Raw genomic sequence first — 16334 nt, 5'->3', positions numbered from 1 at the left:
TGTGCTCCAGACCCTGCACCAGCTCCGTTGCCCTTCTCTGGACACGCTCGAGTCATTCAATGTCCTTTTTGGAGTGAGGGGCCCAAAACTGAACACAGGAATCAAGGTGCGGCCTCACCAGTGCCGAGTACGGGGGTCAGATCCCTTCCCTGTCCCCGCTGGCCACGCTATTGCTGACACAAGCCAGGATGCCATTGGCCTTCTTGGCCCCCTGGGCACACTGCTGGCTCTTGTTCAGCCGGCTGTCAATCAACACCCCCAGGTCCCTCTCTGACTGGCAGCTCTCCAGCCACTCCTCCCCAAGCCTGTAGCGCTGCTGGGGGTTGTTGTGGCCCAAGGGCAGCCCCCAGCATTTGCCCTTATTGAAACTCCTCCAGTTGGCCTCAGCCCATGGCTCCAGCCTGTCCAGGTCTCTCTGCAGAGCCTCCCTACCCTCGAGCAGATCAACACTCCCACCCAACTGGGTGTCATCTGCAAACTGACTGAGGGTGCACTCGATCCCCTCGTCTAGATCATCAATAAAGATGTTAAACAGGAGTGGCCCCAACACCGAGCCCTAGGGGACACCACTCATGTCTGGCCATCAACCGGATTTAACTCCGTTCACCACAACAATTTGGGCCCGGCCATCCAGACAGTTTTTTACCCATCAAAGCGTGTGCCCATCCAAGCCATGAGCAGCCATTTTTGCCAGGAGAATGCTGTGGGAAACGGTGTCAAAGGCCTTACTAAAGTCAAGGTAAACAACATCCACAGCCTTTCCCTCCTCCAATGAGCAGGTTGTCCTGTCGTAGAAGATCAGATTTGTCAGGCAGGACCTGCCTTTCATAAACCCATGCTGACTGGGCCTGAGCATCTGGTTGTCCCACACGTGTTGTGTGATGGTACTCAGGATGAGCTGCTCCAATCAGTTTCCTGGGCACTGAAGTCAAGCTGACAGGCCTGTAATTTCCTGGATCATCCTTCCGACCCTTCTTATAGATGGGCGTCACATTGGCCAATATTCAATCATTCGGGACCTCCCCAGTCAGCCAGGACTGCTGGTAAATGATAGAAAGTGGTCTGGCGAGCACCCAGCCAGCTCCTTCAGCACCCTCGGGTGTATCCCATCTGGTCCCATAGACCTGTGTGTGTCTGTGTGATGCAGTGGTCACTAAATCCTCCTGGATTGTGGGGGGGTCATTCTCTCAGTGTCTGTCTTCTGGCTCTCCATACCTATACTCATACTTTATGGGCTCTCTAACCTATCTAAAGTGTGGACATAAACTTCTAGGGAGGACTGGGTTCTATCCAGATCAGTTAAGAACGAAGCCTGGTTTGCATTAACCTAACATTTTCTCTAATCAGTACTCAAAATTGGAGTAAATTCTCCAGGGAACACCTCAGTCATCATAATATTCCTGAGATGTGCATGCTCCTTAACAAGTTGTCCACCACTCCTGGTTTCATTACAACTGTAAATTAAACCAAATTAAAATAATGTGACATTTTGATGGTTTGGAAAGGGTTCAGCTACTGTTCTTTCCAATTAACCTTTTATAGAAATGATGACATTTTTTTATCTATGTAGAGTAAAATTAGAGGTTCAAAGTATAGCTAAAACCAAATAATTTAAAGAACTCTGGTTTCACAGAGATCTGTGTCCTTTGACTTGTATGTCCTCCTTTTCAAAATAATTTCCTTTCACTGGGCTCTTTTGCCACAGCTGTGTGAGACAAAAGGCAAGAGGTATCGTGATTCATCCCTGCTGATGGGACTTCTGGCTTCTGCCAAACAGCCTGTTTAACAGCTGAATTCTTCCTGCCTTTCCCTGACAGGGAGTACTAATTTAGGTATCTTTTCCCTGCCCAGATACCTGGCTGAAAGCTTTTAGCAATTTAATCTCTTTGAGACTTCTACCTTCTTTCAAACTGGGTTGCAATTGTCTCTGAAGGTGGTAGTTAGGAGTGCAGGGAAAGCATTTGCAGATGGCATGATCACATATGCCTCATTTTCTTAGAAACTAGGCTAAAACCAACTCAACTTTATTTTATAAATAACAAGATTAATTCTATGAGCTGAAATGAAACTGCATGAACTGTCTGCAAAGGGAAAATTCTAGTTCTCCATGGTTCTGTTGGGATTGATTCTCCTTCAAGTCTGCAACAAGTTTTATCAAATTACTACATCATATCATAAGTTCTCCTTGTCTGACAGTGCCCTGCAGGCATCATGCTAGTATCAGTTATTGTTAGAAGCATTAGCTTTATGCAAAATAATTTGTGCACAGATTGGTGCAGGTTGAACGAAACAATTATTAACACCTCAATATGAAAACGTTTTTCTTCCAAATTCATTTCAAATCCAGGTCCATTTGCACATGAAATGTCCTCCATCATCTACAACTATTATCCCAGGTTCTGGTTTGATCAATGGAATATACTAAATGTATGCAATGTGCATCATTTGACATTATAAACAGTTCTGACATTATAGTTCTGACATTTGAATCTTTTACATCATTTCAAAAAGAAAAAAAAAAAAAAAAGGATGATGTATGAGATTGCTGGCGGTTCGAATTTTAAGTTCTTGTATTTATCCACCATTGGCACATTAATATGTCATTGTCAGTATCAGTTTTCTCACACCCAGACTTCAAAAAGCTGCTTTTCTTAATCTAATGTTTTCGTATTTAGATCCTATAAGGGTGGTGTCCTTCAGAAATAGTTTTACAATATTTAAAATAAAATGGTCCAATCTTAGCAACTTGGGTGTATGGGAACAGCTTGGATTTTTGCTTTTAAACTAATGAAGTTACAGACTTTGAAAAATTACTATCTATGTACACCAACTCTTTTTTTTTTTTTTTTAAATAAAGAGATTTAAAAGATATTATTTCCATTTAAATATGTCTATTTTTTCTGTGGAACTACAATTATATGAAGTGAATTACCAATTCAGGAGGAGTGTGATGTTGTATTAAAAAAGGATGTAGGTAAGGAAATTCTTAGCTATTTTTTGTTAGACTAAATTTTAAAGGTGTAGCTGACATGCTGAGTTTTCACACTTCCATCTAAAATCATTAAACAGAAACCTATGTAATTAAGAAGTATCTTTGCTGTTTAATGTAAACACTCCGGCACATCATTTCCAGAAATATTTACCTACACTAACTCCACATGGGAGTCTGGGGCTATTCATAAGATTCTATATTTTTTTTAAGTTTATTAACATCAATTTCCTTTAACTATGTAAACACAATTTGATACACAGCTGTTTGAGATAAATGCATTATGGCCACAATTTTCTATTGGTCTGTCTTCTAAATTTGTCAACTGCTCATCAAGTGTATCAGTGAAATCAGGTGGTACATCAAAATCCTGCCAACCCTCCAGTCTTGTTCTGAAACAAGATAGAGCTGAAACTTGTCATGGTAGAGGTGCCATGTAGTCATGAAGGTATATTGTTAAGTTGACCTGACTATTGGAATGTTTATTGCTAGTTTAAGAGACAGCAGAAAAGGCAGAAGAAAGCCCAGTGTTAGTTCATGTTACATACACACCTTAGCAAATACTTAAGTGGTTAAGGGATAGTGCTGAGCCACTGATCCTAAGGGCTGATAGAGCCCACAGGAATGCTTTTGCTTCAAAGCCCTACACGGGAGAGAAAAAATGTTATAGCACACGCTCTCAAGAAGTGTCTTTGTCAACAAGATTGATGCAGATGCCAGCTGTGTGTCTGGAGAAGCTGGGCTGCCTATAGCATCATCACAAGGGAAGAGGCTATAATTAAGATAGATGTGTACTGAGAATGGCTAATCATTTTGTCACCATATTCACCTTGGAAAGAATCACAGGTTTCAAATTCACTCTGTGCAGCTAGGTGAGCTTTGCCAATCAGCAGGGTAATTGGTAGTTTCTCTTCTAATTTAAACTCTTTTACAAAGTCCTTGTGACTTTATGTTCTTTTTGCTGCACCCAAACAGTTAAAGGTAATTAGTGTGACAGTACCCCTTTTCAAACAATTATTAATTGTCCTAATATTATCTCCTTTTATTTTCTGGTAGCTCAGTATGCTAAGAAAATAAACAGGTACTTTTTCTTCTGAGAATTTGGGAATTCAAAGCCACAAGCAAACTGCCTTTTCTTGTAGATGGGAAATTGCTTAAGCATTAACAAGCATGATTAAACCTTATGATATAGTTACACATCCCCGACAAAGTAGGCAGATAGTTTGCTGTGGTGTGGGAAAGATCTCGAGGCTGCATTTAATTTTTGCCCTTATGTAAGAATAGCTGTACGATACAGACCATAACAGCTAAATATTCAAAGGTCAAGTTCCCTGTGTGCAAGGACATATATCCATTTACTTGATAAAGACTGTCCACGTGGAGAAATTTCTAGAGGTCTTGCATAATTATAGAAATTGCTGAAAGGAGGAAATGTATGTAGTTTTACATGGTATTTTTTGACCTGTCCTTATTAGAAAGCTGAGGCAGAAACCAGCTTAAGTGTATGATTTTAACATGGCAAATTCTAACTGATTCTAGATTGTATGAGCTCTGTCTGAAATAACAAGCTGAAATAATGACCAGCTGGAACAGGCTCTTTTCTCCAGTCTCTGCCCAAACTGTCTGCATCACTGGCATCTCTATGCTAGTAACCAGGCCATGGTGAACCCTTGCTTTATTGTCCAGTGATCTGACAACTTCTGACCTAAAGATAAGGAAAGGAGCCCCCGCTCAGCTGGTACACGTAGCAGGCAGGGAACATTTTACTTCTACCCTTGACTGGGACACAGAGCAGAAAACAAAGCTCTGGCTTCGAATGATTCTGAAGGCAGATGGACTGAATTGAAAAGTCTTAAGCTTAGACCTGCACTGATTCTTGCCTTACAGCAGCCATGTGAGAGGAGGGTCAGCCATCAAAGGTAACTTAACTGCCAAAGTCAGTTGTTCTAAAAGTTTTCTTGTATCACTACTTAATTTTTATTTCCACCTCCTCTGCAGTAGAACCGCAAGAGAATTTCAGAAAGCTTGCTATGCAGCTTTTACTGTGTTTACAAACACTATAATGAAATACTAGCTTTCAAGTTGCTAACACATCAAATACTACTGGCTTTGGTTTTAATGTCTAGTTGCTTTTAGTAAGGCCTGAACTTCTTGTCTCATTTAAAGCTTCACTGTTTACAAAAAACATAGATTAACCCATGTCCCGTGCAGAATACTGGAGAGAATGGGAGTGAGTCAGAGAACACCCAAAAAGACCATAAGGAAAAAGAAGCAGAGGAAGAAGTCTGAAGGGGGAGAAGAGGTAGAGATCAGGCCCCAGGAAAGGGACATCACAGTGTGACAACCTCTGGCCCTAAAGGACATGCGCTAGAGGAAAGTCCAGATCTCAAAGTATGGAAAAGAGAAAAAGGAGAAAAGACAAAGGCTATAAAGAGGCATGTTCACATTGTGCCTGTTCTGTGCCTCAGATGATTATTTGACAACACTGTTGCTTCAAGTGCTCAATGAAACCCTAAACAGAGAGTATATAGTATTTAATCTGAGATTCTGTCTGAGATTTGGCCTTCCTTTCTGTCTTAATTGAATTGCAAAGCTTTTCCAACAATGTACCATTGAAGGAAAAGCTCAGAAGAGGTCATAACACGCTACCCTATATGTGCCTATCTCTTGCACAAAGATACAAACCAAAAATGCCTTCTGAGATTGTCTAGCATTCAGAAAGAATCACATTAGCAGAAGAGTTTATGGAAGGAATGAAATAAGTATTTTGAAAACATTAAAAAAAAAAAAAAGTAATGTATTAGAGACATCATGATGTTCCTTTTAAAAAACAGCAAAATATTCAGGGAAATGGTTGACACAGTTTTGAGTTTATTAAAAGAAACTAAACTCTCATCAGGCTTCAGGCACACCTTTTCATTCTTAGCATCCATTCACGTGTTCCTTCCATCCCTTTCTCCAAAGCAATAAAAATGATGTTTTACACTGGCAGCATACCTCTGGCACATAGCTTTCATGGTTCTGGACAATATGGGAAGAGTTTGCACTTTTTCTCCTCTTTTTATTTAAAAGACAAATATTTGACAAATTGCTTCTATCCTGGAGGATTTCAAATCCCCTCAGATTTAAAACACAACTCACTTTTAAAGAGCTGCTAACACTTAGAGGAAAAAGTTGAACATTTGCGATTAAACAGGTTTTTATGGTTCTTTCTTTGTTCCTTTATTATACTAACGGTGCTTGTATAGAAAGAGGATCTTTATTCCCTTGCCCTCATTTATTTTTTAATTAGGTCAGTCTTTCCTTTGATATCCTGTTCACCAGCTCTGCCTCTAATGGCAGTGTCAGTTAGCAATCAACTTCTGGTGAAGATCACAATAATTTAGTCATCTTCAAAGTAATGCAATGACTTCCAATAACATTCCATAAATAGTGAACATCAAACAGTTTGCAAAACACAGACTATAACTTATGACCAGAGCTACCTCCAAGCAGAATACTTTTTCAATTTTCCAAGAAAGTTTGGACTGTTCTCTAGAACTTCAAAGTGCACAGGGAAAACAAACATGCAAGAAATCCAAGCTTTTTAATTATCAGTAGTCAAATTTTTCTAAGTATCTAAGCTGGTAAGAATCCCAAGCACCCAAGTTAGGAGCTGACTTTACTTAGACAGCCAGTGGAAAGACGAAGCTCTTGTAGTGGTAAGTCAGCACACCAGACACATCTAAAGAGGCTGATATCAATAATCAAGCAAAATAAAGTTGTAGTGCTGCTCCCCAAAAAGGGAATCTCCGAAAATCATACATTCTGCCTGCCAGGGTTAGTAAGGGCCTCTGAAGAACACAGTTATAAATCTTGGTACTTCCTGATGGTTTTGACTGTTGAGAAAACACATTTGTGCCTGCTCAGATACAGGATGTGTTGTGCTGTCACCTTCTCTGTCTCCTGTCCAGAAAAGTGCCAAATGCTGCCAGGTCTCTGAAGAGAAGCCAGATGTGCACAATAGGCAAGAAGCTATTCCCAGGACTAAATGGAAGTGCTGACCGATGATCTTAATACAGCTCAAAGTGAGGATGGACACATAAGAAATTACTGTACTGCAGGTACAAAAGTTAGGGGGAAATGGTTCAACAAATAAACTATACTGTTTTTTCAGATGGAAGACAAATCCTCAAAGCAAAATCCTTCTAGCCCCCTCTGCCCAATTTCTACTGAAAGTGATAATGGAGAAGTATATTTGTGGCAAGACAGTCTGCTGCAGGCAGGAGGGAATATTTTATGTGATGAGCAAGCAAATCATATATGAACAGAGTATGATGGGTTGTTTGCCCATGGGTTTTTTTTCCCTGTTCCCACCTTTTTGGTCTGCTTGTGGCTGAAGGCTTTTTTTTCTCCCTCCAAATTCTTTCTGCTTTCTTCTGCTTGTGCAAAGTACGACTAGAAGCTCAAGGGAGAGGGAGTCAGACCCTGAGAACAAGCAGGAGACGATAGATAAAAATGGCTTTCTGGCATCTGGGGAGTAGCTTTGTGCTGGAGAAAACTGTTTACTCACAGATGTGCTACTCCTGCTGCTTATTTTGATTTCTTTCATTTCTGCTTTGTATTGACATTCAAGGCGCACTGAGAAGATGAACTTTCCCGTTTACTGGAGAGATATAACAAAGCATTTTTTCCTGTATATCTAAACCAGAGACATCTGGAAATGAGAGCCATGGTGCAAGGAGGCCTTGTGACACTATTCCCATGACAAGGCTCTGCTTATCAGACTGAAAGAAGCACTTTATATGTTGTGGTAATTTGCAGTAAAAATTGACACAGATGGTGTTAGTTAGTGTTTGTGGAGTTTATGAGATTAGTATTTGGCTACAGATCTATCTTCTCATGTTTCTGTGATAGCAAAAAGAGTGCAGAGATAAAGAAGCCTGAATATACACAATTTTTTCTTAAAGGAGGTTTTGTTGAGAATCAATTTCACTATAAGCTCTGCAGTAGTATGGTGGCCAGATACAGCGAGTGATATAAATCCAGCTCCAACTTCCACTCTAAAAGTAATCCTAATCTGTATTTGTAAATGATTCCTGATCTTTTTTTGTTTTCACACATGCTGTTAATCTATGTATGGTATTGCCTTTAAAATATATAATAAGCAAGAGATACAACCCCTTGACTAGCAGCTCCTTTGCTCCCTCCCAGCACCCACCTTGTTGAATGATTTTACCCCCTACTTCACAGTATATGTCTGTGTCCACCTTACCAGACCTTCCCTAAACACAGAGAAATGTCTAAGCAAATAAATGTTAACCTCATGCATCATGAGAGTAAGACAGAAAAAAAGAGCAAAGCAATACTTTCTTTTTCTTTCTAAATCATTTGGATGTATTGTGCCAAAAAGCAAACCGAATCTTTCAGTTTAACTGAGCATGGTGATGTGTGACTCTCTAAATATTGGGTTAAGCGATGGGGAGAACAGCATTCAGCTCCTCAAAGCAGCGTGATGAACACACATACAGCTCAGGGTCACATGATAAGCACAGGTAGCTAGGGGTGATGAATGATGTGTGAAGGACCAGAGTGTAACAGTGTAGGCTGGGAATATGTCCTCAAAGTGGGCATTTTTAAGCAGAGGTGCCATTAGGAAGCACCTTCCTGGCTTGTGTAGCAGGTGTACAGCTGGAGCTAGGAATACTCTACTATGAATCCATGAGTGTTAGATGCCAGATTGGACAAGTGGATGTAGGCAAGGTGCCTGAGGACACAACAGCTCTGCAAACCCCTGTACTCTGGACTTGTCACTTTGACTGTTTCCTTCCCAGATAAATTGGCAGAGGAATTGATCAAAATCTTTCCATTGTATCTTTTTTTCAAGTAGGGGGATGTAGTGTCTCCTCACTGCCTTAACAAAAGGGTCTCCAAGCATCCACACTGTGTGCATCTGTTGATGGTTCAAGGAAGTTTTCAAGGCTTTCCCTGTTCCTCTTGGCCCTGCTCCTATTTGTATCGATCCCCACCCAAGCTACCCCTACCAATGCATCACAGTTTTTTTATTTTTTACCCTAGCATTTGCTACCAGATCTTTATCCACCCCCTTTTGATTTCTTTTGTTTTTGCAACCCAGTCCTTCAGCCAACTTCACAAAGACCTTATCTTAATTTTAAAGCCGCCTTCACACCTGAAATTTCTTCCCACTTCCTTGAAGAGACTCCACAGAAGAAGGCAACTGGGGGGAAGTGGAAGGTCAGAAATTCAGAACTTCATGCACCAATGCAACTGGTTTTTGCACCTCAGAAGTGATAAGCTGGCCAAAGAAAACTGAAGCCTACATGTCCAGATAGGTTTAACTCCTCACTTTGCAGTCCACAGTGGTCAGAAGTCCACTGCCAGTCCAAACAAGCAGGATGTGCCTGTAAAGCTATGCTGCCTACTGACCCTGTCTGTAGCCATGAATTCTTATGAGCTTTGCAATAGGGGAAGGATGCCCAGCACACCTTATTTTGGGTATATCCTACCTAAGTCAGTTTTACAACACATGGGAGTACATGCCACATAATTCTGATTTAGCCAGGTACCTGCTATACTAAAAACCTTGAGAATACAGCAGCATATTGGAGGGGTCCCAGGTGTGTACAGTGGGTGCCCATGCCCTGCGCAACCCTACAGCCCGTGCTAATGCTGCAGTCCCAGCTGTCTGGAAGCCACCTGAGGTACTGCTGCCCCTGCTGCGTTCACATCTCCCTTTGCAGGACAGACCCAGCAACACTTGACTTCCATAAAGCTTGCCACAGACGTAAGAAAAGGAGAAGGTTGAAAGAGGAGGGGATATATAATAATAGCTCAGGCATGGCTTTGTTTTCTTTTTGTTCTCCACAGCAGCAAGTCTATCTTAGAAAGGTGTGAATCTTTACAACTGCAGCCTTGAAAAAACATTTCCTGTTTTCTCCTGGTAAGCACTAACTTCTGCGCTCTTACACCACATACAGCTTCCATAACCAGACACTGCCACAGCACTTGTGCCAAAACAAGCCATTCTGAAAATGGCCTTTCTCTCTCTGGATACAGTTGTTCTCTTGGGCAACTGCAAATGTTTATGAGCAGTTTTTTAATAAGGACACGGAGACATCCTTTTAATGAAACAGATCTTTTCTAGCTGAGGAACCGTTATAATTTCATCTGGTTCAAATGACCAGGCATATGTTGTTGAATCATGCAGGCCAAATATTTATTTTGACCACTTCAAAAATACCTTGCAGTCTAACTCTGGTTTGCCCAGATCTTTGTTAAACAATTGCAAATGAGAAACATTCAAAAAAATCACAGCTTGTTTATGCATAATTTGTACGCTCACAGTAGAAAGGGCTATGTATTGCAGCTAAATCATTTGCAATGAATAATTCCACCATTCGGTACAGATGCAAAGCGTTGGAAGTTACAGAACATTATGGAAATGTATCTTCCGTCCTCGGGAGATGGGAGAATTTTAATTCCTGGCACTGAAGGCAGGCTTGAATGAGAATATGATTAAACTTTTATAACTGCTTGATGTTTTCTTGGCTCAATCAATATTCTTTTCAATAAGCCCTTGGCCTGTTTCAGAAGCACTGCCAATATTTGTTGTTGAGTAAATGTGGTTTTATTTTTCACTCCCGCTGATCTGATCAACAGAGTGACATTGATCACAATGAGCGCTGTGTTCAAACATTTTAAAACAATTTAATCTGCTCATGCAGGACAGAGGTTAGGTAGCGCTGCTGATTACAGCACATCTTTTAGTGGCCTGTTACAGATGAATATGCTTTGATATCACCACCAATATATCTGTCTGCGATCGTTCATTTGTGCAAGCTGGCAGGAACGGATGGGGTAATGCAGAATAGTTGCTTCCTTTCCTTCAAAGGAAGACCTAAAGGGACATGACAGGCAATCGTGCGCTCTTCAGGAGGACCAGCATATCGAGAATAGACCCTGAGCCTTCCATCCTGCTGTGTGTGAAAGCGCTCAGGGGAAACAGCTACGATTATTTAGATGTTAATACTGTCAAGCAGAAGGATGCTAGACTAGAATTTAGAATATGCCTACAGCCTATTCACCAATCTGTCAACAGTATGTGCATAACCTTCAGCAAATCACTTAGCTCTGTGCCTTGGGTTTTCTAGCTATCAAACAAGGTTAACTCTTACTATGTTTTGTGAAATGGTTTGACATCTATGTAAGAGAGGTGTGATGTGACTGTTGAGTCGTGGCACTCGTTCAGCACACTGGTGACACTCAGCTCTTTGCCAATCCAGGCAAGAGCTACTTCTACAAGACGCCAGAGAAAGTGAAGGGTTTGGAGCAAAAGTCAATCCAGACAATTTCAGCTGATGCTGAGAAATTGGGAAAAGTAGTGAGTAATGAAAGGAGCAAGAATCGCTCATTCCTTTTCGAAGAAATGCTCATTCTTTGATTCAATAGTAGTACAATCTTACTAGGTCTGATTCCTAGCTTTGTGCCCCTAGTCCTCAATGATAAAAATTGACTTTTGTTCTCACTTCTCCATTTCCACATGTGATAAAAACCAGGATTGACTATTTCAAGGTAATGGCTGTCCTAGTAACTGCTTGTCCCTCTATTCATAGACATGATGGTTGAACTTGGGACCTGCCTTTATAAATGAGATTACAGTCAGATATATTTCAGTGACCAGAAGGCTTTAGAAGTAATCAGGTGCTGTGCACCCCAGTGGGACAAGGGAGAGAAAGAAAGAGCAAATGCATAAAAATAACTGAGTAGGTGAAAAAGGTGAAAAGAGGGGGAAAAATCCCTACAAAAGCCAACTGATGTAAAGGCTCATACCTCCCACAAGCCAAGGTCTCTGAGCAATGGCCAACATGGAAGGAAAAAAACCCTCACCTTCTTCTTGCTCTACCCCAGCTTTTATTACTGAGCGTGATGTTACATGGCACTGAACACCCCTTTGGTAAATTTGGGTCAGCTGCCCTGCTGTGTCCCCTCCCAAATTCTGACAAAGCCCCAACCTACTCATGCTCACTGGGGAAGGTGGGGACAGAGTGGGAAAAAAAGAGAAAGTCTCATGCTTGAAAGCACTGTTCCGCAATAGCCACATAATTAATGGTTTACCAACACTGTTTTAGCCACAAATCCAAAACACAGCACCACAGTGCTGCTATGAAGACAGTTAGCTCCATCCCAGCAGACCAAGTACACCAAAAAAGAAATGAAAGTAGCAAAAAGTCCCATTCTGGTAGAGGACTGATTAGACTAGAACTGATTAAATTACTCCCCCAGAAAACTAAATATGCTCTTGAACAACCGAGGGCAATAAACAACCTTCAGAGAACGACCGACCCAGCAAGGGCAGCTGATTCCCTTCCAGCAGGCCTGCACCCAACGTTCAGAAGTAGGGAGCTAAACAATGTTACTCAACCCAGTACCATGTTTGGGAGTTCAGCTTGGCTTGACAGGCAAGATTTTTGATGGCTTTCTGATGGCCAACTGTGGGGTTTTTTGTTTTGTTTTCTTTTATGTTTTATATAAGTTCTGGAGTTTGGGAATGGTTGGGTGTGTTTAATTATGATAAGGTTTGGAAACAGCTGTCTGTTTTAATAGAGACACTCATGCAGGGACTGACTTATGAGAAGGAACTAATTTGTGACTTTGGATAGAGTTGTGAGTAAGAAGGAGTAAAATACCATTTTCTGTCCCACCTCTAGGAGAGCAGGGAAGGCAGGGCTCCTCACAGAAGTGATGGCACACAGTGCTGAATAACTTACTGTGGTGTTTCCCCAGGATGCTCACACTGCCTTTTCCACAGGCAGCCAGCTCTTTGGCATGCCTACAGCTACTCCCCCCTCCACACTTCTCAGTGGTTTTTCACAGCCTCTGAATCTACTGTTATATTCACTGACTTGACACAAGCTAAGCCGTGCAAGGGTTTCTGGAAAAGAGCAGTTATTTTATGCTTTCATACTCCCTTGTACAAAGAGTGAGAGCAGCATGCAATCTGGAAGAAATATATTGAAGAGAGATGAGTTTGTCATTTCAATAGTCAATGTGATGTTTTGGCTGTATCTGAAGATCAACATTTACAAAGAATAGATGTGTAAATCGCGCTTTTTTATGGTTCTTCAGAGGCTGCTTTCAGAAAATTATTTACTATTCCAGATGCCTACATACTCAAAGATATTGACTGACTGGAGAGAGTTCAGAGCAGAATAGTAAAAATGATCACTTAGTGCAGACGTTTTGATTTATAAGCAAGTGATAAAAAGATTAAAGGGATAAAATACAGCTTGAGGCTGGGCTAACCGAAGAGCTGGAGAGGACACAGCTCTCTCCAAATATGAATAAAGACCTGAATAAAACAATTACATATGGCAGAGTACCACAGGGTAAACAATGGCACACACAACTCAGTCCCACAAATTATTCTTCTGTAAGCCAAACTAATCAAAGAGAAGTTGACATTAAATCTTCTGTCAAACATTTCTGCATAAACCCACTCAATAAAATTGCAGAAGATGTGGAGCTTAGACAAAACAGAAGACGAGCTTCAAGCACTGTACAGGCACCAAAGAAGTTTTCTTCTTGAAATATCTGTTTCTGCAGCATATTAATTAACAATATTCTCTTTTATAACAAAAAAAGGTGCAATATTCATTATTAACAATGCCAGGCAATGCTACAGACTTGGGGAAGAATGGCTTGGAAAACTGCCCAGCAGAAAAGGACCTGGGAGTGTTGGTCAACAGCTGGCTGAACATGAGCCAGCAGTGTGCCCAGGTGGCCAAGAAGGCCAATGGCATCCTGGCCTGTGTCAGAAATAGCGTGGCCAGCAGGGACAGGGAAGGGATCTGACCCCTATACTTGGCACTGGTGAGGCCACATGTCCAAGACTGTGTTCAGTTTTGGGCCCCTCACTACAAGAAAGTAATTGAGGTGTTGGAGTGCATCAAAGAAGAGCAAGGTAGCTGGTGAAATATCTAGAGAACAACTCCTAGGAGGAGAAGCTGAGGGAACTGGGGTTGTTTGGTCTGGAGAGAAGGAGGCAGAGGGGAGACCTTACCACTCCCTACAACTACCTGAAAGGAGGTTATAGCAAGGAGGGTGTTGGTCTCTTCTCCCAGATAACAAGCAATAGGATGAGAGGAAACGTCCTCAAGTTGCACCAGGGGAGGTTTACACAGGATAAATTGGAAAAATTTCTTCCCCAAATGGGTTGTCAAGCACTGGAACAGGCTGTCCAGGCAAGTGGTTGAGTCACCATCCCTGGAGGTCTTTAAAAGCTGTGTAGACCTGGCCCTGAGGGACATGGTTTAGTGGTGGACTTAGCAGTGTTAGCTTAACAGTTGAACTTGATGATCTTAAAGGTCCTTTCCAACATAAATGATTCTATGAATCTATGTTTTCATAATCATAAAAAGGTGCTGGCTGTCTTCATACCATAGGAAATTACCTGCTGACATCAGTATACCCTTTCCCAGTTGCAGAGCAAGAGTGAAAACCTATCTAAGAGCAAAGCCTCGGAAGTCTGGCTGTGTACTGACTGCAGGACCAGGACACTTTCATCTCTGCTGGTACTGTCCACGACCATGCTTCCTCATGGCATACAGCACAATTACACCCTTACAACCCAGCCACCCCCACTCAAATGAGGACTGTAAACCACACCTCCACTACTCACTTTACTAGTGACTTCAGAAATAATTTTAATGATTTAATAATTATTGGAGTATTTAATCTTTATTGGAGTAGAATCTAAGACAAGGACTTTGTTACACTAGGTGCTGCATAAACACAAGACAAATGGGTAGTCCCTGTTAATTTACAATCTGCATAATTAAGCAAGGGACAGCAAGCAGCAGACACAAAAATAAGTACAGAGGAGCACTAAGAAAAGACAGGCCATTCTCTGGTCACACAAAACAGATGACAGCTGCTGTTTCTTACTGGGACCTTAACACAAAGGTTTTAACATTATGGTTTTTCCTTGTTTCCTTTTGTTTACAGTTTGATGTACTACCTTGCTTTGCAGTCTGCATAAATGCATCCTCCGGGCAAAAGCATTAGCTTACATTTGTTGACTTTATAATTCCTAAGGTCATGGAGTTTGAAGGTTTTGGTTATAACCAGTTACTACTGCTGTAGGATAGTTTTCATGTACAGTGGCTGAATGCCACTCTCATTTTCTCACAGAGGTGGTATTAAGAAATTCTTTGCAATTGAGTGCTCCTGTCACTCTAGTGAAGTGTAACATCAATTCAAAACAGCCAAAAGTTACTACTGGATAGATTGGCTGAAAGACTGATCTTCTATCAGTATGACTGAAATAACAGCAACATACCCTTATTTTCCTAGGTTAGTGATTACCTCAAATATATAATAAGCCTTGGGCTACTTCTGTTATTTCTAGTATAAAATTACATATCAAGAAATTAGAAGACATTAAGGTTGTAAAGTAAGTGACACCTAAGCTAGGGAATGTCAGAGGAAAGTAATTAATCTCATCTTATGTGTCCACTGTATTTCAATCTTTAATTATCGAAGCACTGCAAGGGGATAACAAAACCCCACAACGAAGGCAATGAAGACCCCAAACCCTAGAGTGAAAAACAAGACTTTTCTTTTCTGACAGTAACTTTATGATGCTTTTTTTTTTTTTCCATGGGAGTAGCACTTTGTTGAAAGAACTAAAGCTTATCCTGATCATATATAGTCTTACTTGTCTACTAATACACTTCCTACTAATATTCTGACCTATTCCAGTATTTGACCCTGTTGGAAGTATCACAGAATTTATTTTTCCAGTATTCAGGGAAGTAAAAGTACTAGTATTATTCCTTTTTTACCCACGGGAAATGAAAGATTATAGGGACTTGGCTCAAAGTACTGAGTGCCCACCAATTTTGTCAATTCAGTCTGAGATACATAGAATCTGATTAGTCCAGGGTATTCACACTTTTTTTAATCTTAGGAAGTTTATACAAGCTTTTATATAATCAGCATAGCTTCCATCAACATGAACAGCAAGAGAAAGTGCTCGGAGCTTCTGCAAATACACTTCCAGGTGGCTATCAAGGAAATAAAGCATATGCAGTTAGGTGATCATCAGTAAGATTCTGGTTTTTAGATCATTTGTCCTGCATTCATCCCAGTGGGAGGATAGTCATAAATCTAGGAGTGGGATCTAGTTTGTCAGCTTTGAATTACCACACTCGTCCTTTCTCTCCCTGCTAACCAAAACCAACACTTTGCTACTCTTGTAACTGAGTTACTCACCACACACATATAACTGCTGAGCACAGGGGTTCATGCAGCCGTGGCAGAAAAATCCTACCTTGAAAAAGGGTAA

The sequence above is a fragment of the Athene noctua genome, chromosome 1 (genome assembly GCF_965140245.1).
Source record: "Athene noctua chromosome 1, bAthNoc1.hap1.1, whole genome shotgun sequence".
In the NCBI taxonomy this organism is placed as follows: domain Eukaryota; kingdom Metazoa; phylum Chordata; class Aves; order Strigiformes; family Strigidae; genus Athene; species Athene noctua.
This window is presented reverse-complemented; position numbering follows the sequence as displayed.